This window comes from Bubalus kerabau, chromosome X, assembly GCF_029407905.1.
Source record: "Bubalus kerabau isolate K-KA32 ecotype Philippines breed swamp buffalo chromosome X, PCC_UOA_SB_1v2, whole genome shotgun sequence".
In the NCBI taxonomy this organism is placed as follows: Eukaryota; Metazoa; Chordata; class Mammalia; order Artiodactyla; family Bovidae; genus Bubalus; species Bubalus kerabau.
The window spans coordinates 11,025,059-11,047,557 of record NC_073647.1 but is presented as its reverse complement, the minus strand read 5'-3'; the positions used below and the strand labels follow the sequence as shown (position 1 = coordinate 11,047,557).

Sequence of the window (22,499 nt, the reverse complement as noted above, 5' to 3'; positions counted from 1 at the left end):
GAACTAAAGAGCTTCTTGATGAGGGTGAAGGAGGAGAGTAAAAAAGCAGGCTTAAGATTAAATATTAAAAAAAAAACACTAAGATCACGACATCTGGTCTCATTACTGAATGGCAAATAGAAGGGGAAAAAGTGGAAGTAGTGACAGATTTCCTCTTCTTGGGCTCCAAAATCACTGCAGACGTTGACTGCATCCATGAAATATGATGATTTCTTCTTGGCAAGAAAGCGATGACAAACCTAAACAGTATGTTGAAAAGCAGAGGCATTACTCTGCTGACAAAGGTCTGTATAGTCAAGGCAATAGTCTTCCCAGTTGGTCATGTACAGTTGTGAGAGTTGGACCAGAAACAAGGCAGAATACCAAAGAATTGATGCCTCTGAACTGTGGTGTTGAAGACTTCTGAAAGTCCCTTGGACAGTAAGGAGATCAAACCAGTCAATCTTAAGGGAGATCAATTCACTGAAGGACTGATGATGAACCTGAAGCTCCAGTATTTTGGTCATCTAATGTGAATAGATGACTCATTGGAAAAGTCCCTGATGCTGGGAAAGATTGAGGACAGAAGGAGAAGGGGGCCTCAGAGGATGAGAAAGCTGGATGACATCACCTATGCAATGAACATGAACTTGGGCAAACTCTGGGAGATGGTGAGGGACAGGGAAGCCTAGCATGCTGCAGTCTATGGGGTCACAAAGAGTTGGACACGACTGCGTGACTGAACAACAAGAGATCTCTGTAAGAAAATTGAAAATACTAAGGGAATATTTCATGCAAAAATAGGCACAATAAAGGACAAAAATGGCAAGAACCTAACAGAAGCAGAAGAGATTAAGAAAAGGTGGCAAGAATACACAGAAGATCCATAGGAGAAAAAAAAAAATCTTAATGACCCAGATAACCAGGATGGTGTGGTCACTCATCTAGAGCCAGATATCCAGGAGTGTGAAGTCAAGTGGGCCTTAGAAAGCATTACTATTAACAAAGCTAGTGGAGATGATGGAATTCTAGCTGAGCTATTTTGAATCCTAAAAGGTGATGCTGTTCAAGTGCTGCACTCATTATGCCAGCAAATTTGGAAAACTCAGCAGTGCAAAAAGGTCAGTTTTCATTCCAATCCCAAAGAAAGGCAATGCCAAAGAATGTTCAAATTATCATACAATTGCTTTAACATTTCGTGGGCCCTGAAATTCCAGATGTTCAAGTTGGTTTTAGAAAAGGCAGAGGAACCAGAGATTAAATTGCCAACATCCATTGGGTCATCGAAAAAGCAAGAGAGTTCCAGAAAAACATCTACTTCTGCTTTATTGACTACGCCAAAGCTTTTGACTGTATGGATCACAACAAACCGTGGAAAATTCTCCAAGTGATGGGAATACCAGACCACCTCACCTGCCTCCTGAGAAATCTGTATGCAACAGTTAGAACTGGACATGGAACAACAGACTGGTTCCAAATCGGGAAAGGAGTACGTCAAGGCTGTATATTGTCATCCTGCTTATTTAACTTATAGGCAGAGTACATCATGTGAAATGCCGGGCTGGATAAAGCACAAGCTGGAATCAAGATTGCCGGGAGAAATATCAATAACCTCAGATATGCAGATGACACCACCCTATGGCAGAAAGTGAAGAAGAACTGAAGAGCCTCTTGATGAAAGTGAAAGAGGAGAGTGAAAAAGTTGTCTTAGAACTCAACATTCAGAAAACTAACATCATGGCATCTGGTCCCATCACTTCATGGCAAACAGATGGGGAAACAATGGAAACCATGGCAGAGTTTATTTTTGAGGCTCCAAAATCACTGCAGATGGTGACTGCAGCCATGAAATTAAAAGACGCTTACTCCTTGGAAGAAAGCTGTGACCAACCTAGATAGCATATTTAAAAGCAGAGACATTGCTTTGCCAACAAAGGTCCATCTAGTCAAAGCTATGTTTTTTCCAGTAGTTATGTATGGATGTGAGAGTTGGACAGAAAAGAAAGCTGAGTGTTGAAGAATTGATGCTTTTGAACTGTGGTGTTTGAGAAGACTCTTGAGAGTCCCTTGGACTGCAAGGAGATCCATCCAATCTATCCTAAAGGCAATTGATTCTGAATATTCATTGGAAGGACTGATCCTGAAGCTGAAATTCCAATCCTTTGGCCACCTGATGCAAAGAACTGGCTCGTTGGGAAAGACCCTGATATACGGAAAGATTGAAGGCGGGAGAATAAGGGGATGACAGAGGGTGAGATGGTTGGATGGCATCACTGACTCAATGGACATGAGTTTGAGTAAACTCTGGGAGTTGGTGATGGACAGGGAAGCCTGGCATGCTTCAGTCCATGGTGTTGCAAAGAGTTGGACATGACTGAGCAACTGAACTGAACTGCACTTATTTCACATTCCATCAAGATTATGCTCAACATCCTTCAACCTAGACTTCAGCAATACATGGATCAAAAACTTCCAGATGTACAACTTGTATTTAGAAAGGGCAGAGGAACCATAGATCACTTTGCCAACATATGCTGGATGATAGAAAAATCAAGGGAATTCAAAAAAAAAAAAAAACTACTTCTGCTTTATCAACTAAGCTAAACCCTTTGACTGTGTGGATCACAACAAACTGTGGAATATTCTTTTTTTTTTCCCCATCTTGTATACTTGTAGTATTTTTCCCTTTCAAAATATATTTATTTTTTAATTGAAAGATAATTGCTTTACATATTTTTTTGTTTTCTGCCAAATATAAACATGAATCAGTCACAGCTATACAGATGTCCCCTCCCTCTTGAACCACCCTCCCATCTCTCTCCCCATCCCACCCCTGTAAGCTGTTACAGAGCCCCTGTTTGAGCTCCCTGAGTCATACAGCAAATTCCCATTGGTTACCTATTTTAAATACGGTAATGTAAGTTTCCATGATGTTCTCTACATACATCTCACCCTCTCCTTCTCCCCTGCCATGTTCATAAGTCTATTCTCTATGTCTATTTCTCCATTGCTACCTGCAAATAAATTCATCAGTACCATCTTCCTAGGTTCCCTATATGTGTTAGTATATGATATAAATCTTTCTCTTTCTGGCTTACTTCACTCTGTATAATAGGCTCTAGGTTCATCCACCTCATTAGAACTGACTCAACTGTGTCCCTTTTTATGTCTGAGTAATATTCCATTGTATATATGTACCACAGCTTCTTTATCCATTCATCTGTCAATAGACATCTAGGCTACTGTTTGCTATTGTAAATAGTGCTGCAATGAACATTGGGGTACATGTTGGGATATTCTTAATGAGATGGGAATACCAGATCACATTACCTGCCTCCTGAGACACCTGTATGCAGGATAAGAAGCAGCAGTTAGAACTGGAAATGGAACAATGACTGGTTCAAAATTGGGGAAGGAGTACATCAAGGCTGTGTATTGTCACCCAGCTTATTTAACTTATATGCAGAGTACATCATTAGAAGTGTTAGGCTGGATGAATCACCAGCTGGAATCAAGACTGCTGTGAGAACTATAAATAACTTCAGATATGCAGATGACATCACCCTTATGACAGAAAGTGAAGAAGAACTAAAGAGCCTCTTGATGAGGGTGAAAGACGAGAGGGAAAAATCCTACTTAAAACTCAACATTCAAAAAACTAAGATCATGGCATCTGGTCCCATCACTTCGTGGCAAATAGATGGGGAAAATGTGGAAAGAGTGTCAGATTTCATTTTCTTGGGCTCCAAAATCACTGCAGATGGTGACTGCGGCCACAAATTTAAAAGACACTTGCCCCTTGGAAGAATAGTTATGGCAAACCTAGATGGTGTATTAAAAAGCAGAGATATTACTTTGCCAGATCTAGGAAAAGGCTGAATGACATCAGCACAGTCGTAGACTAGGAAGTGCCATGCCTTCATTTCCCCACAGAAACATTAAAGAAAACAAGATAAATAAAAGAAACCACCAAAGATGGCTAAAATAACCTTATAGGAAATCTGGAAAGCAGTCAAAGGTCTACAGCAACAGAGGGGAAGGGAATAATAAAAAGTAGAGTAAAAATAAATACTTAATTAAAAAATAGAGAAATAAACAAAACCAAGAGTTGATTCTTTGGAAAGATTGGCAAAATTGAAAATCTTTAATAAATTATTTTTAAATAGATACTTGATATATTATTTTTTTTAAAAAATTTAGCTAGATTGACTAAGAATAAAGAGAGAAGACATTACTAAAATTAGAAATTAGGGGCATTACTACTGATTCTACAAAAATAAAAAGGATGAGAAGTACTATGAACAGTTGTACTCCAACAAATTGGATAATTTTGATGAAATGGGCAATTCTTAGAAACACATAATATACAAAGACCGAATTATGAAGGAATCAAAAAATCTAAACATACCTATAACTTGTAAGATTGATCAAAACCTCCAAACAAAGGCTTGCCCTTGACCAGATGGATTCATTTTTTAATTCTACCAAAAATTTAAAAAATAATTATATATTTCTGAAACTCTTTCACACAATTAAATAAGTGAGAAGACTTTCTCACCCATTCTATGAGGCTAATAGTATCCTGACTATCAAAATCAGAGACACTACAAGAAAATTACAGACTACTTACAACCCCTTTTGAACATTGATGGAAGAATCCTCAACAAACTACTAATAAACTAAATTCAGCAGTATATTAAGAAGATTATACAGTAAGACAAGTAAGATTTATTCCTAGAATACATGGATGGTGCAAACATATGAAAATCAGTCAATATAACATTAACAGAAAGAAGAAAAATCATTTTGTGCAACCTGAGGGTTTGTTGATGGATGGATGGATAAACTAAATGTATATATCAATGAATACAATGGGCTTTCTGGGTAGCTCAGATGGTAAAGAATTCACCTGCAATGCAGGAGACCTGAGTTTGATCCCTGGGTCAGAAATATCCCCTGGAGAAGGGAATTGCAACCCACTCCAGTGTTCTTGCCTGGAGAATTCCATGGACAAAGGAGCCTGGTGGGGTACAGTTCATGGTGTTGCAAAGAGTCGGACTCAGCTGATAGACTAACACTTTCACTTTCATATGGTGCAGTATTATTTAGTCTTTAAAAGGAAGGAAATTATGATACATACTACAATGTGGATGAGCCTTGAGAACATTATGCCAAGTGAAATTAGACAGTCATGAAAGGGTAAACATTGTATGATTTCTCTTATATGAGGTACCTAGAATAGTTAAGATCTTCCCTGGTAGCTCAGCTGGTAAAGAATTCACCTGCATTGCAGGAGACCCCAGTTCGATTCCTAGGTCAGGAAGATCCCCTGGCAAAGGGATAAGCTACCTACGCCAGTAATTGTGGGCTTCCCTGGTGGCTCAGATGGTAAAGAATCTGCCTGCAATGTAGGAGACTTGGGTTCTATCATTGGGTTAGGAAGATCTCCCAGAGGAAGGCCTGACAACCCACTCCAGTATTCTTGCCTGGAGAATCCCCATGGACAGAGGAACCTGGCAGGTTACAGTCCATGGGGCTGCAAAGAGTTGGACACAACTGAGTGCTAAGCAGAGCACAGAGTCAAGTATAGATACAAAAAATATAATTACTGTTACTTGGAGAAGGGGGAAGAGAAAATGAGGGAGATAGTTTTTAATAGATTTGGAGCTTCTGTTTGGGAAGATGAACATTTTTTGGAGGTTGATGGTGTTGGTGATTGTGCAACAATGTGAATGTATTTAATATCTCTGAAGGGTATACTTAAAATGATTAAAACAGTAAATGTTATGGTTAAAAGAAAAAGGGATGAAATTCTGTTATATGTTACAACATGGATGGATCTTGAATACATTTTGCTGAGTGAAATAAGCCAAACACAAAAGACCAAATATTGTATGATACCACTTAGGTACCTAGATTAATAAAATTCAGAGACAGAAAGAAGAGTAGTGGTTACTAGGGCCTGGGTAGAGGGAGAATGGAGTTATTGTTTAATGGGTAAGGAGTTTCCATCTGGGATGTTCAAAATGTTCTGGATATGGATTGTGGTATTGGTTCCACAACCATGTGAAGGTACTTAATTTCACTGAAGGCTAAACTAAAAAATGGTTAAAATGGTAAATTACATGTTATTTATATTTTACCACAGTAAAAAAAAAAAATCTAGGCAAGGTTAGTTCTATTTGCCACCTGAGGTTTCTCAATTAGAAATAAAGTAACTGGTGTTTTGTGGTCCACCCCTTAGATTAGAAGCTGTAGTAAAAAGAAAGGGAAATTGTGATTGATCCAGCCTGGTTCACCAAACACCCCTGTGTCCATGTTGAGTGGGATAATGAGACTAAATTGAATGTTCCACTAGAAACTGGGGAGACGCAATTCCTCCAAAGTAAGGTTAAGGTTAGACTACCAGAATATGAAAAGGGATGCTTGAATATAAAAAAAAAAATTAATGGTTAGTTTCTCTTTTTCTTTTCTAGCCGCTGATTTCTGGTTTCTGTCTATATTTTGTTTTTTACTCTATATCTTGCATTTCTTTCTTAAGCCAGCTGCATGCTGGCTCAGATTTGAAGCTCAGTTCCTTTTCTTAGATTTTCATACAGATAATGCTTATATAGGGTCTTTGTACCAAAATTTTCTGAAGGGTTGTAGGGATGAGGTGCATCTCATTGAAGCAATGCAAGGGATTTTCAATTGAATTACTGATAATCCTTTTCTTAAGAGTTCCTTAGCTATTTCAAATAAGCTAGAGCTTCAGCCTCCCACCTCGTTTCTTGTTCCTTCTACTTACCCTGTTCTCTTAAGCTGTTCACCTTTTCCTCCCAAGAATAAATATATTATGAATATTAAAAAAAAAGAATATTTTCCATTTTCTGATATAGAACAATTTAGGACTCTTAAAAATTGAAATATAGTTGATTTAGATTCTTTTCAGATTCTTTTCCATTATAGATTATTATAAAATATTGAATGTAGTTTTCTGTGCTATACAGTGGTTCCTTGTTTATTTTATGTAACGTATGCTATGCTATGCTAAGTCACTTCAGTCGTGTCCGACTCTGTGCGACCCCATAGACGGCAGCCCACCAGGCTCCCCCATCCCTGGGATTCTCCGGGCAAGAACACTGGAGTGGGTTGCCATTTCCTTCTCCAATGCATGAAAGTGAAAAGTGAAAGTGAAGTTGCTCAGTCGTGTCCGACTCTTAGCGACCCCATGGATTGCAGCCTAACAGGCTCCTCTGTCCATGGGATTTTCCAAGCAAGAGTACTGGAGTGGGGTGCCATTGCCTTCTCCATATATAGAGTATAGCATTCTTTTTTTTAATTTTATTTTATTTTTTATTTTTTTCCCATATATAAGACTTTATTTATTCTACATCTTCCTTTCACAGATCTATGCATAAATACTTTTTTTTAAATTTTATTTTATTTTTAAACTTTACATAATTGTATTAGTTTTGCCAACTTTACAATATTGTATTGGTTTTGCCATATATCAAAATGAATCCGCCACAGGTATACATGTATTCCCCATCCTGAACCCTCCTCCCTCCTCCCTCCCTATACCATCCCTCTGGGTCGTCCCAGTGCACCAGCCCCAAGCATCCAGTATCGTGCATTGAACCTGGACTGGCGACTCGTTTCATATATGATATTATACATGTTTCAATGCCATTCTCCAAATCATCCCACCCTCTCCCTCTCCCACAGAGTCCAAAAGACTGTTCTATACATCAGTGTCTCTTTTGCTGTCTCGTATACAGGGTTATTGTTACCATCTTTCTAAATTCCATATATATGCGTTAGTATACTGTATTGGTGTTTTTCTTTCTGGCTTACTTCACTCTGTATAATAGGCTCCAGTTTCATCCACCTCATTAGAACTGAGTCAAATGTATTCTTTTTAATGGCTGAGTAATACTCCATTGTGTATATGTACTGTCACTAGGTGTAGGCCTATTTTAGATTTATCCCTTCACACCCAAATAGCCTTTTGAAGTGCTTCTGCCTCTGGGTTAGATTAAATATTTAAAAAAAATCTGTATAGTAATTTTTAAACACTTTACTATGATAAATGTTTTTATATATTATAGAAAAAATGATTATTGGGCAGAAGGTTATAATATCATCTGTGATACATTTGTCTTTTCCCTAGCAGCAGGAGGCCTTAATCCTTACTTCTCTATGGGAAGCCCATGAAATTCTCTGGTACCAAGCTCTGCCTTGTAACATCTTACTAAATTGCATGCATAGTAGCCACAGAGAAATGGCCTCAAAAGTTTTTGATCTGTAAATTCAAACCTATAAAAGGACAACAAATGTTAGAAATTCTGTGAGGGCCTCTGAAATACTAAAAACCTGCATTGCTGTTATGTTCCTAGAATCCTGTGCTTTAACTTCTGCGGATATACATCTCAGCTTATATTCCTGGAATTGGCTAATGTCCAAATGCAATCAGAAGAGTAATTGAGCATACCTATCTTCATCATTCTGTACCCAGATATAATGGCTTGTCTGAATTAGTGCCTGTTAGCTCATCATAGAAGCATAGATTAGACTCAGAATATTATAGCTCAAGAGGACATTAGGGATTATCCAATACAACTGTTTTCAATTTTATCTGAGGAAACTGAGGCCCAGAGAATTTCAGGGCCTCCTTATTCATTCTCTTCGTACTGAATTGGTTGTAAAATCTAGGTCTCCTGACTCTTGGTCTATTGCTTTTCTAGTTATACTAGCTAAGAGATGGCTTCCTCTAAAGCTAGTTTTGCTCAGAATCCTGATTCAAACATTTTAGATGTCTTTGGACATTTTTCTTCACTGTTGCAACCAACATATTTTTAAGGGCTAATAATTTTTTTTATATCAATGGAACTAAGATACACTATGAAAATGTTAACAGTATTAAAGTCTGTCATTCCGCTATTTTGTCTTAAAGCAAGCAGCTGAGCCTGTGGGAGCAACTTGGGGTAATAAAGGTTAATCGTTGGGAGTTTAAGGGTGCTTATTCTTAATTGGTGAGTGATTAAAGATGCTCAAGGTTAATAGCTCTATTCTCAAAGCCAGTTATTCTGTTTATAGGAGCATTCCCTTGTGCCATTGGCCACGCCTATCAGTTCCAGCCCCAGCCAATAGGATAACAAATTTAAGAACATAACCTTAAGGGGAATTAAGAGTGAGATGACTACCTTAACTATGGTTGTGACTTAATTTTCTTTCAGAATAGTTTGATCATCTTCAAAGTGCTCCATTCTTTCCCTCGTTTGCAACCAGATTGTTTTGGTTTTGTCATATACATGCAACCCCACATGGTATTTTTTTCAAAGGCCCATAAAACTGATAATGTAAATTAAACTTATCACTTAGTTTCAAGGCCAGTTGGTGATTTTAAAAACTATTTGGTTAAGCATTTCAAAGATTAGTGCAATCAAAACTGATTTGCCATTATGGGACATTAGCTAGTGACTAAGGCATGTTCAATTTATAGGGTAAAGACCTTAAAAATATTCAAATTGGAGGGGCCTTAGAGATTCTTTACTCATTTTAAAGATGGTGAACTGAAGGGATCTGGAGAGATTGAAATATCTGCCCATGTTCACCCACCCCATCTAAGGACCCTGGTCTTTGATGTATAGCAACCATTTAGCTGCAGTACTCTTGCCTGGAAAACCCCATGGACGGAGGAGCCTGGTAGGCTGCAGTCCATGGGGTTGCGAAGAGTTGGACATGACTGAGCAACTCACTTTCACTTTTCACTTTCATGCATTGGAGAAGGAGATGGCAACCCACTCCAGTGTTCTTGGCTGGAGAATCCCAGGGACAGCGGAGCCTGGTGGGCTGCCGTCTATGGGGTCACACAGAGTCAGACACGACTGAAGCGACTTAGCAGCAGCAGCAGCAGCCCACAAATTTTTTCTGAGCCAAATATTATGGTTTCAATGTAACATGTGTATAAAAAACTTTTCTAGGAGAAAGACAGTAAGTTAGGCTTATATTTATTTGATAAGCTTGTGTTTTTAAAGGCTGCAAAACACAAAATGACTTATAACTGAAAATAAATACCATTAATATGAAAAATGTAAGAAATTTACACATACACTTGAATTGGCTATCCTCATCAAATCCCAATTGATTTGTTATTACTAATGAATTAATCTTTGGTAAATCCTTCTATAGAGATCAGACATTAATAACTTCACAGATTATTTTATAGGTGGACATAGAAATTGTTTACTCATTGACAAATTTGAAAATCTCATCACTGAAAATAGTTTGGGGGTGTGTTAGCAATTGTCATTTATCTTTTTTTGTCAATAACAACTTGTTCACACAGCAAATGAAAATTGAGTCCAAAGATTGATTTATTTAAATTCACTCAGTGGGTAAATTCATTTCCACATGCCAATTTCCTTCTTTTAATTCTCTTACCTTGTTGTGTCTTGTAAAAGGAAAAGAGAGAAAATGTATTGCATTCCTAATGCCACATTTTGGTAATGCATTTAATTAATGGAAAGAGATTTGTCATTTTATTCTGATTATCTAGAAGGTTTAAGCAACATGAGATTTATGCAAAGCATGTAATTGGTGGCATGACCCAGAGAGGTCTGTTGGAAAATGCTGTCAGTGGCTCTTGGCAGGACGCTCCGTGGTCAGCTCAGGGCTCTCACTCTGTGGATGTGTGTGAGCATTTCCTGTAGGCTGAAGTCATAACTCACAGGTATGCTTTCACACTATTCCTTATTAAGTAGGAAATTACAATAGAAAAACTCAAGTGCTATTTAAAAACCAAAGCCATTAGTTTTTGGTTAATTGTGATGAAATAATGATCGCTGTGAGTAATTTCCCATTTCCTAATCTCCGCAGTCTTGCTCAATCCTCAGATTTGTTCCTGAAGGAATAATTATCACCACTAATAAGGCCAGTAAAGAATCAAAAACTGTTAATAGCCAGGATTTCAAAATACCAAATTTGCTTCCTTTGTTTTCCTGATTATTTGACTTGCACTTGACTCAAACTTGTTCTCTAAGAAGCTTCTTGAGAAAAGGAGCTCTCTATATTTTGAAAATTAATCATAAGGAAAATCAAAATGGGGGAAAGGTACTCTTTTCTGCTATAAATATGAGTCTAGCAGCTACCTCTAGTCAGTTTAATGTCATGCTTATTTAAAAATATAGGAGTATGGTTGTTCATTTGTTTATTTTTGCTTTTATTTCCCTTGCCTGAGGAGGCAGATAAAAAAAAAATGGTAAGACAAATGTTGAAGAGTGCACTGCCTATGTTATCTTGTATGACTTTTATGGTTTCAGGTCTTATATTTAGGTCTTGAATACATTATGATTTAAATTTTATATATAGTGTGAGAAAATGTCCTTGTTTCATTCTTTCATAAGTAGCTGTCCAGTTTTCCTGACACCATTTATTGACTTAGAAGCTTTAGCACAGTGAAAGAAGCCATCAACAAAACAAAAAAGCAACCTGCTGAATGGGAGAAGTTACTTGCAAATGATTTGTCCAATTAAGGGTTACTATCCAAACTATATAAAGTTCCCATACAACTTAATATCAGAAAAATTAAACCAACAAAACAAGCAACCAAATTAAGAAATAGGCAGAGGACCTGAATAGACATTTTCCCCAAAAGACATATAAATGGGTACCAGGCACATGAAAAGATGCTTACCATCACTAATCATCAGAGAAATGCAAATCAAAGACACAATGAGATACACCTCACATCCACTAGGATGGATATCATCAAAAACACAAGAAATAAGAAGTGTTGGTGAGGATTTGAAGAAAAAGGAACCCTGGTGCACTGTTAGTGAGAATGTCAATTGGCAGAACCACTATGAAAAACATTATGGAAGTTTCTTAAAAAATAAAAAAAAAATAGAAATACCATATGCTCCAGCAATTCCTTTCCTGGATATTTACCCAAAGAGAACAAAGACACTATTTCAAAAAGATACATGCACCATAATGGTCATAGTAGCATTATTTACAGTTGCCAAGATATGAAAACAACCTGTGTCCATCAACAGATGAATGGATAAAGATCTCTCTCTCTCTCTCACACACACACTCACACACTCACATCCAAAGGAATATTAGCCATAATAAAGAATGAAATTTTGCCATTTGTTAAAACATGAATGGACCTGGAAGCTGTAAGGCATGTTGAATAAAAGACAAACATTGGATCTTTTCACTTACATGAGGAATATGCAAAATTAAACAAAACAGGAACAGACTCATGGGTAGAGAACAAACTAGTGGTTACCATAGGGTAGAGGGATAGAGGGAGTGGCAAAATAGGGATAAGGGATTAAGAGGTGCAGATTACTAGTTATAAAATAAATGTTATAAGGATGTACATCATAGGGAATATAGTTGATATTTTATAATAACTTTGGAGTGTAATCTATAAAAAATATCAAATTATCATGTTGTACACCTGAAACTAACATAATGTTATGATTATAAGTCAACTATATGCAAATAAAAAATAAAAACAGGAGTAAACTCTAAATGGAAATTATTTTAAATATGGTTTTTTTTGTTAGTTTGTTTTGAAATTTTGAAATAGAATCAGTAATACGTTTGGAAGAAGCTGGACTAAATAACTTTTATGCTTTCTCTTAACTGTAGGATGTTAGATTTTAAAAAATCATATTTTTTGACTCTGTCTATAATTCACATTAAAATTGCTATCTAACAGGTTCTAGGTCATATTGGCTTAGGATGTATGATTCTGAAAGGATGCCCAATGATTCCTAACCTTATTAGGTTTACATTTTGTAGGTAACTTCTATGTTTTCATCTAAAAGACTGAGATGCAGGATTCCATCCATCATAGCACACTGTTGGAAGTCATATTTTGGACAGGTCTTGCCCTGGGACTTCTCTGCAGCACTTGGACAATTTATATCCCCTGGACCAGAAATCCAAGAATCTTAAAATCTCTGATTTTTTTATATGAAACTTCCTTTAGTCCAAAATTTGATAAAAAGTAAATCAGTAAAATATAGTGAATATATGTTAAGGTGTTGAGAAGTGGATTAAGTAAAATTAAATCATAAATCAGGAACAATGAACAATAAAAATAATTTACCTCTTATTCCCTTGAAATGTCTCAAAACAGTTGATATGTACAGTTATTAAATACATGTTGGAAGAAAGTCTTACTTCACTAGTGCCCCATGAGATCTTCTATTTGAATTATAATCTAATCACATATAGGAAGTAACTTTGAGCTTCTCTGATAACTCTCATTAAAAACAGAAATATTTCATTGACTCTGCCATGAAATTAAAAGACGCTTACTCCTTGGAAGGAAAGTTATGACCAACCTAGATAGCACATTCAAAAGCAGAGACATTACTTTGTCAACAAAGGTCTGTCTAGTCAAGGCTATGGTTTTTCCTGTGGTCATGTATGGATGTGAGAGTCGGACCGTGAAGAAGGCTGAGCACCGAAGAATTGATGCTTTTGAACTGTGGTGTTGGAGAAGACTCTTGAGAGTGCCTTGGACTGCAAGGAGATCCAACCAGTCCATTCTGAAGGAGATCAGCCCTGGAATTTCTTTGGAAGGAATGATGCTAAAGCTGAAACTCCAGTACTTTGGCCACCTCATGCGAAGAGTTGACTCACTGGAAAAGACTGTGATGCTGGGAGGGATTGGGGGCAGGAGGAGAAGGGGACGACAGAGGATGAGATGGCTGTATGGCATCACTGACTCGATAGACTTGAGTCTGAGTGAACTCCGGGTGTTGGTGATGGACAGGGAGGCCTGGCATGCTGCAATTCATGGGGTCACAAAGAGTCAGACACGACTGAGCGACTGAACTGAACTGAACTGAACTGAACCAGTAATTTTGGCTTATAGATACCTACTGCCATTTCAATGTGTAATAATTAAAATTTTTTATGAAACTTCCTCAGAGAATTTGAGGATCTTCATCTGTAAACCAAGAAGTAAAACAGACATCCTCATGATGGTTATGTGTAACCATCAGGAAGATTATATCAATATCATTGAGTATAGCAGCCTGGGTTTAACTGCTTTTTTATTTTTCTTGAAAAATGTAACATTCTTATTAGTATCTTTCATTTCTTATTTTTTGTTATAAAGTGGTACAGAAAAATACTTCTCAATTATTAGAAAAACCAATTGTTAAATTATAATGATAAATGACATTTGACACTGGGCCTTCGTGATAGAAATATTATGGTGGGGACTCAAGTGGAATGGAGAGTTCACATTCCATTTAAAAGTAGAAGCAAGCAGGACTATGAGTAGATTTATGTAAGCTCTTCCAAAAAGTTTCAAGAGAGCCAGAAATCCAGATTTTCATATGACATCTCCTGATTTTAAAATACTGGCAACTAATACAAAAATATTTTTAAAACACTGTACAGGCCAATTAAAACCCATCTGTGGGTCAGTTTTGTTTCAAGATTTCTTTAGGTATTCTGAATGAGTATAGCAGAACAAATTTGAGGGCATATATTGGAAACATCTAAAACAACTTGTAAGCAGGCCATACCAGTTATAATCCCTAGTGTCTGGTCTTGCTTCTAGCCAGTCCCTAGACCTGGCTCACCTGTTTGAAATGCTCACCTGTTCTTGAATAAAAGAAAGGGCACGTTTTTTGAAAAGGGGAAAGAAGCCCTAGGGAAACTTCTATTCACTAATACTTGTCACCATGGTAGCTGCTATTTGTTGAGCACATATTGTTGACCAGGGGATCTTTCAGACATTATTTATTCCTCACAGGAACTTTACAGTATAAATATTACCTCCACTTGCTGGGGTGCCCTACAAACACAGGGTAGAACTTCACTCAAAATTTTGTCTAGATGTAGAGACTGATAATCACACACACAACCCAAGAGGTTATTAAAAGGTTTATTAGTCACATAATAAGGTTTCTGGGAACAACAAGGCAGGCTCTCCAAGCTGGTTTGAAAATCGCTTGAGATAACAGAAGAAGGAGACTGACTTGAGATGTTATTTTTAAATTTTAAAAATTTATTTATTTTTGGCTGTGCTGGATCTTCATTACTATATGGGCTTTCTCTAATTGCATTGAGCAGGGCTACTCTCTAGTTGCGGTGCATGGGCTTCTCATGGCAATTGCTTTTCTTGTTGCTGAGCATGATCTCTAGAGCACACAGGCTTCAGTAGTTGCAACGCTTATGTTTCCTGGGCTCTAGAGCCCAGGCTCAATAGTTGTAGCACATGTGGCTGCTCCTCAGCATGTGGGATCTTCCCAGTGTGTGTATTAGTTGCTCAGTCATATCTGACTCTTTGTGACCCCATAGACTGTAGCCATGGAGACTGTAACCAGGCACCTCTGTCCATGGAATTCTCCAGGCAAGAATACTGGAGTGGGTTGCCATCCTCTTCTCCAGGGATCTTCCCAACCCAGGGATCAAACCCAGGTCTCCTGCACTGCAGGCAGATTCTTTACTGTCTAAGCCACCAGGGAAGCCCAGGGATCTTCCCAGACCAGGGATCAAAACCATATGTCCTGCATTGTCAGGCAGATTCTTCACCACTGAGCCACCAGGGAAGCCCTGGCTCAGGATTTTTATTGTGGTTAGGGGTGGGCTCATGGGAGGATTTCTACTCATAGGCAGGGGCTTGTATAAGGCATTAAAGGAGGGACCAAAATTTACTTTCTTGTTAGCTTTTCTAGATATGGGACAGAAGGGGAAAAGGGAAGGGTGAGGCCTCAAAGCTGTCCACACTCAAACTTCCAAAAAATAGAGTCAGATTTTTTACTAAAATGTTTTATAGATGAAGACCTAGAGACTCAGAGAGTTTATGGCTTTGGCCAAGATTGTATGGTAAAGATTTAAACTCAGGTCTAGTTCCCAAGTCACCAATTTCTCTTGCTACAAAGCTGGCATACTGACTTAAAATGTAAATAATTAGTTGCTTTCACTTAAGGTTATGGTTTCTCAGATAAAGAAATTAGGTCTGAATTCACCATATATTGATATAACTGACTAGAGCTGAACAGGAACTACCCCAAAATAAAAATAAATAAATAAACTTAATTAAAATAAATAAATAAATAATACTTCAAAAAAAAATCCTTGCCAGATAATTCTAACATCTGGTTCTTCTTGATATTGATAAGCTCAGTTTCTTTCCTCACTCAGTTTATGCTTTTCTTGGTTCGTGGTATGAGGGGTCATTTTCTATTGTATCTTGGACATTTTGACTATATAATAGAAGACTCTGGGTAATATTTGAATCTCTTATTGTATCAGGCAGTCACTCTGTTTAGTTTTAGCACACAGGTCCAATTCTACTTTTTTTTTAATTTTTATTATTATTATTATTTTACTTTGCAATATTGTATTGGTTTTGCCATACATCAACATGCATCCGCCACGGGTATACACGTGTTCCCCATCCTGAACCCCCCTCCCACCTCCCTCCCCATACCATCCCTCTGGGTCATCCCAGTGCACCAGCCCCAAGCATCCTGTATCCTGTATCAAACCTGGACTGGCAATTCATTTCTTATATGATATTATACATGTTTTAATGCCATTCTCCCAAATCATCCCACCCCAATAGAGTCCAAAAGACTGTTCTATACATCTGTGTCTCTTTTGCTGTCTCGCATACAGGGTTGTCATTACCATCTTTCTAAATTCCATATATATGCATTAGTATACTGTATTGGTGTTTTTCGTTCTGGCTTACTTCACTCTGTATAATAGGCTCCAGTTTCATCCACCTCATTAGAACTGAGTCAAATGTATTCTTTTTAATGGCTGAATAATACTCCATTGTGTATATGTACCAAAAATTTCTTATCCATTCTTATGCTGATGGACATCTAGGTTGCTTCCATGTCCTGGCTATTATAAACAGTGCTGCAATGAACATTGGGGTACATGTGTCTCTTTTAATTCTGGTTTCCTCGGTGTGTATGCCCAACAGCGGGATTGCTGGGTCATATGACAGTTCTATTTCCAGTTTTTTAAGGAATGTCCACACTGTTCTCCATAATGGGTGTACTAGTTTGCATTCCCACCAACAGTGTAAGAGGGTTCCATTTTCTCCACACCCTCTCCAGCATTTATTGCTTGTAGACTTTTGGATTCAGCCATTCTGACTGGCATGAAATGGTACCTCATTGTGGTTTTGATTTGCATTTCTCTGATAATGAGTGGTGTTGAGCATCTTTTCATGTGTTTGTTAGCCATCTGTATGTCTTCTTTGGAGAAATGTCTATTTAGTTCTTTGGCCCATTTATTGATTGAGTCGTTTATTTTTCTGGAATTGAGCTGTAGGAGTTGCTTGTATATTTTTGAGATTAGTTGTTTGTCAGTTGCTTTATTTGCTATTATTTTCTCCCATTCTGAAGGCTGTCTTTTTACCTTGCTTATAGTTTCTTTTGTTTTGCAGAAGCTTTTGATTTTAATTAGATCTCATTTGTTTATTTTTGCTTTTATTTCCAATATTCTGGGAGGTGGGTCATAGAGGATCCTGCTGTGATGTATGTCAGAGAGTGTTTGCCTATGTTCTCCTCTAAGAGTTGTATAGTTTCTGGTCTTATGTTTAGATCTTTAATCCATTTTGAGTTTATTTTTGTGTATGGTGTTAGAAAGTGTTCTAGTTTCATTCTTTTACAAGTGGTTGACCAGTTTTCCCAGCACCACTAGTTAAAGAGATTGCCTTTTCTCCCTTTTGTATTCTTGCCTCCTTTGTCAAAGATAAGGTGTCCATAGGTGCGTGGGTTTATCTCTGGACTTCCTATTTTGTTCCATTGATCTATATTTCTGTCTTTGTGCCAGTATCATAGTGTCTTGATGACTGTGGCTTTGTAGTAGAACCTGAAGTCAGGCAGGTTGATGCCTCTAGTTCCATTCTTCTTTCTCAAGATTGCTTTGGCTATTTGAGGTTTTCTGTATTTCCATACAAATTGTGAAATTATTTGTTCTAGCTCTGTGAAAAATACCGTTGGTAGCTTGATAGGGATTGCATTCAATCTCTCACCACTACTATTCAACATAGTTTTGGAAGTTTTGGCCAGAGCAATCAGAGCAGAAAAAGAAATAAAAGGAATCCAAATTGGAAAAGAAGAAGTAAAACTCTCACTGTTTGCAGATGACATGATCCTCTACATAGAAAACCCTAAAGACTCCACCAGAAAATTACTAGAGCTAATCAATGAATATAGTAAAGTTGCAGGATATAAAATCAACACACAGAAATCCCTTGCATTCCTATACACTAATAATGAGAAAATAGAGAAATTAAGGAAACAATTCCATTCACCATTGCAACGGAAAGAATACAATACTTAGGAATATAGCTACCTAAAGAAACTAAAGACCTATATATAGAAAACTATAAAACACTGGTGAAAGAAATTAAAGAGGACACTAATAGATGGAGAAATATACCATGTTCATGGATCGGAAGAATCAATATAGTGAAAATGAGTATACTATCCAAAGCAATCTATAGATTCAATGCAATCCCTATTCTACTTTTGAGGGCTGTACATCCAATGACAATTTAATTTTCTGACACTTTATAGTGAATTTGTCCAGGCGGCTCAGTGGTAAAGAATCTGCCTGTGATGCAGGAGATGCAGGTTTGATTCCTGGGTCAGGAAGATCCTCTGGAGGAGGGCATGGCAATCCACTCCAGGATTCTTGTCTGAAAAATCCCATGGACAGAGGAGACTGGTGAGCTACAGTGCATGGGGTCACAAAGAGTCAGACACAGCTGAGCAACTGAGCATGCACCTTTGGTTTGTTTAGTCTGATTTCACTGGGGCTCACACTGATCCCTGTTGATATTGTCTGAGAGGGCAGAAAGTGCCTCTCTAGGTGGGTGAAGGGAGTATCCAGCCTGCAGGGATAAAGAGACCTTCAGTAGTAAAGAATCTGCCTGCAATGCAGGAGATGTGGGTTCAATCCCTGGGTCGGGAAGATCCCATGGAGAAGGAAATGGCAATCTACTTCAATATTCTTGCCTGGAGAATCCCATTGACAGAGGGGGCTGGCAGGTTACAGTCCATGAGGTCACAAAGAGTCGGATATGTCTTAGTGACTAACACTTTCACTTCCACTTTTCACGGGTGGATGGTAGTCTTAGGCCTCTCAGGAACCAGGACTGCTTCATGAGCTAGTCCACTTATTATGGTGGGGTTTCCACTGCCAGTGCCACCTGGCTGTCCAGTGTTTTTCTGTAGTAGAATGAATTCTCTGGTCCACAGGGAAAAAACTACTGCCAGCTGGGTGGTGGTGTAGCAGAATCCCTCTGCTAGTGCTGCCGAGCTGCCTGGTATCTCTGTAGAGAGGAGGGGAGTATGTGGCCTGGTAGGTAGGAGAGTGCTTCCCCTGGATGCTTGTGGGGCTCCTCATCTATCCCCCTCCTGGTGCAAGTGGAAGTGCCTATGTTGTTAGGACCACAGTTCCATCCAAGCCTCCTCTCAAATATTCATTACCCCAAAGTCCCAATATGATCTGGATCCAGCCTACATTTTCACTTTTGTTGATCATCATTGTCCACCCCCCCTGTATATTCAGTTACTCAAATCCATCATGCTCTTCCTACTTGACTCCAGGACTATATACAAGCTGCTCCCTTTGTAACATTGTCCTCTCACTATACTACTTCACCTGAAAAAATGATTTATTCTTCATATCACAGCTTATGTCAGTTCCTCTGTTGAGTCTTCTCTTACCCTCCTTTTTCACCCAAGATATCAAGTATACCTGTTATGTACTCTTTGTTATAGCTCTGTACTGTTCTCTTTTTGTCTCTTACCCCATTTTAATATTTTTATTTAATTTCAAATCTAGAAAAAAGTTGCAATGATTCATACTTTACTCATATTGACCAATTAATTTACATTTTGCTCTGTTTACCTTACCAGTCCCCCCTCATATTTCAGATTATGTTGCGGATGTTGTTCCCCTTTACCCATAAATTCTTTAGTATGTATTTCTTAAGAACTACACATTATTTTACATAGTGACGTGAAAGTTGCTCAGTTGTGTCTGATCCTTTGTGATCCCTTGGACTATATAGTCCATGGAATTCTCCAGGCCAGAGTACTAGAGTGTAGCCACGCCCTCCTCCAGGGAATCTTCCCAACCCAGGGATTGAACCCAGGTCTCCTGCATTGCAGGTGGATTCTTTACCAGCTGAACCGCCAGGGAAGCCCTATTTTACATAACTGCAGTATAATTAAAAGTATCAGGAAATTTAACTTTGATAAAATTCTATTATCTAGTTCAGAGTCCATAATCAAAATTTGTCAGTAATTTCTATAATGTTATTGTATTAATAGTTATTTTTCACAGCCCAGAATCTATCCCAAGGTCACACATTGCATTTAGGTGCCCTGTCTCTTTAGGCTGCTTTAATTGGGAACACTTCCTCAGTCCTTGTCTTTCTTGACCTTGATCTGTTTTATGAGTACAGGCCAGTTACATTGTAAAATGTGCAGCTATTTGGGTTTGCTAATGTTTTCTCGTGATTTTGTTGTTTAGTCACAATTAGATTCCACTTATACATAGGTAATGGTTGCCACTTTCCTATCCCCATAGTATCCTTGGGAAGAATTTACTTATGACCTCTTGTAAGAACCAACCATATCTTCTTTATTGTTGGAAGCCCCCCATCCCACTATTTAAAATGGTGGCCCATTAACAACATCCAACCTCTAATGAATCAGTGCTAGGCCCCTGGAATTTCTCTCTGTGCTGTACTTAGTCATTCAATTGTGACCAACTCTTTGCAACCCTATGGACTGCCCACAGGATCCTCATGGGATTTCCCAGGCAAGAATACTGGAGTGGTTGCCATTTCCTTCTCCAGGGGATCTTCCTGACCCAGGGATTGAACCCACATCTCCTGTGTTTCCTGAATTGCAAGCGGGTTCTTTAGCTACTGAGCCATCTTCTCACTTCCTTATCCTATGCTAAAAGGATGAATATGTATGAAGGAACATTCATTGAGAATTTACTGTGAATCTTTATATCAGCCAGGTGAGATAGGGATTATTGTTGAATTTTACACACAAGAAAGTGAAAATTTTAGAACTGGAATTTAAAGCCAAGTTTTTATTTAAGCATTCACTTCCTTTCAGCAGAGGTTGGATTCCTATAAACATCTCACAGTCTTGAGTCACATGAGTGGTGCCAAACTCATTCCACCTCCCTGTACTCTGACTCCTTACAACCAAGGGGGCACACTATAAATTTAGACCTTCATATGTGCACCTCAGAAGTGTTGTAAAGTTGCAACTTTGTGCTTATGGCTTCATTTGCAGAAAAATCATGTGTTTCAAAGTAGAGATTATGGTTCCATTTCTCTTTCTCAAAGAAGGCACTAGTTAGCCTGAGAAGATATTAGGTAGGTAACACATTTTATAAATTCAATGGATTCTGTCTCTGAACATTCAACTGTTTTTGTTTCTTAAATTTTTAACTTCACATAGAAGCTGAACATAGAGTAGAGCACTGGCTTTGGTCAAAGAGATGGCAGACACCCAGTCAAGAAACTCCTCTGCTTCAATAAAACCAAAATGAATAGCAGTTCATTTTAAGAGGCGGGCACAAGACAATAAAAGACCAATCAAGCAACTTGATAAAGACCTTTCTTAAGAGGTTACAGAGGGCATTGTGACTGGAGTCACTCTGTTTGTTTGACAGCCATTATCAATATTATAATTTATCACATTTTTTTGGAAACTCAGACCTAGCAATAGATTTTCTTAGTAAACTAAAAAAAAAAAAGTTTGAAGTCCATTTTATAGATGACAAGGCAGAGGCCCAGAGTAGTCAAGTAACTTTCCAAAGGCTACTTATGAAACTTAGGATTTAGTCTTAGTAAAGGGAAAGACACTCATTTGTGTCTGACTCTGCAACCCCATGGGCTATACAGTCCATGGAATTCTCCAGGCCAGAATACTGGAGTGGGTAGCTTTTCCCTTCTCCAGGAGATCTTCCCAACCCAGGGATCAAACCCAGGTCTCTCACATTGCAGGCAGATTCTTTACCAGCTCAGCCACAAGGGAAGCCCAGGATTTAGTCTTACCTAAGAATTAAACTGCCTACCATAAATCCCAACAAAATATGTCCACACTTTTGAATATTTATTTACTTATTTATTTTTGTAGCCAGATTGTTTTTAGCAGTCTGCTTTATGTTTAATTTAAATCTACTGTTCTTGATTTCAAAAAGTGAAATTCTCCCTGCATAGAACAAAGCCCTGATTCTTTTTCTTTAAATATCCACAAATAATTCTGATGATTTCAATTTTTAAATTTTTAATTATTTTGAAAGAAAACGTAGAATGGTAGTGTTTTCAAGGAACATTTGTGATTATATAACAGCCTCAAAATTTATAGATGAGATCCAGACAAATAAAGTGATGTTCCACACATCACATTTAGTGCCAGAGAAGCCTAAGTAAATGTCAACCCATCACGTCCAACAGTATCTTGTGGGGCCTGCATATGCAGTCCACTAACAGA

General features: G+C 38.0%; 1 long non-coding RNA gene across 1 annotated transcript in view; it reads left to right on the top strand.

Moving 5' to 3' along the window:
- The window catches only part of LOC129639603 (uncharacterized), a 206,896-nt gene extending 197,955 nt beyond the window's left edge, over positions 1-8,941 (top strand). The window contains exon 7 of the long non-coding RNA XR_008708492.1: positions 8,358-8,941. This is a non-coding gene — a long non-coding RNA (uncharacterized LOC129639603). The remainder of the gene's footprint in view (positions 1-8,357) is intronic.
- Positions 8,942-22,499: the final 13,558 nt, after the last annotated feature.